Here is a 473-nt window from a genome sequence, read left to right as displayed (position 1 = left end):
AATTTAAACCCCCAAATCTTATTTAAATTCAATATTATATATTCTATCTGAATTATCTATTTTAAGGAAACTATATTTAATGAGACTCTGAGCCTGGGTGATTAATCAGTCTCATTGCTGCTGAGAATAATGCAACAAGGTACTTCTTTACTGCAATTATTTACCAGCATAAGCAATTGTGAAAACTACTTCACAGTCATGGTACCTTCACGAAAGCCAAAATAAACTAACGTGATGTCACTAGGACTAAGAGATATCTATGCAGAGTCCAACTTTTGGTCCAACTTTGAACAGTATCAGGGTTATTTTACCCAATATAATATTGATATAAATTAACCATCTCTTAAGCTTCACAGAAGTGAAACATGGCTCTGACCCAAAGGAGACCTCCCTCTGCCTCAATTAAATTGCATTGCAGTCTTTTAGTAAGGCTAAAGGAAATAAACATATGGTCCAGACACAGACATATCCCT

The sequence above is a fragment of the Pterocles gutturalis genome, unplaced genomic scaffold (genome assembly GCF_000699245.1).
Source record: "Pterocles gutturalis isolate BGI_N339 unplaced genomic scaffold, ASM69924v1 scaffold21233, whole genome shotgun sequence".
NCBI classification, from domain to species: domain Eukaryota; kingdom Metazoa; phylum Chordata; class Aves; order Pterocliformes; family Pteroclidae; genus Pterocles; species Pterocles gutturalis.
The sequence above is the reverse complement of the archived record's forward strand: the minus strand, read 5'-3'. Positions refer to the sequence as shown.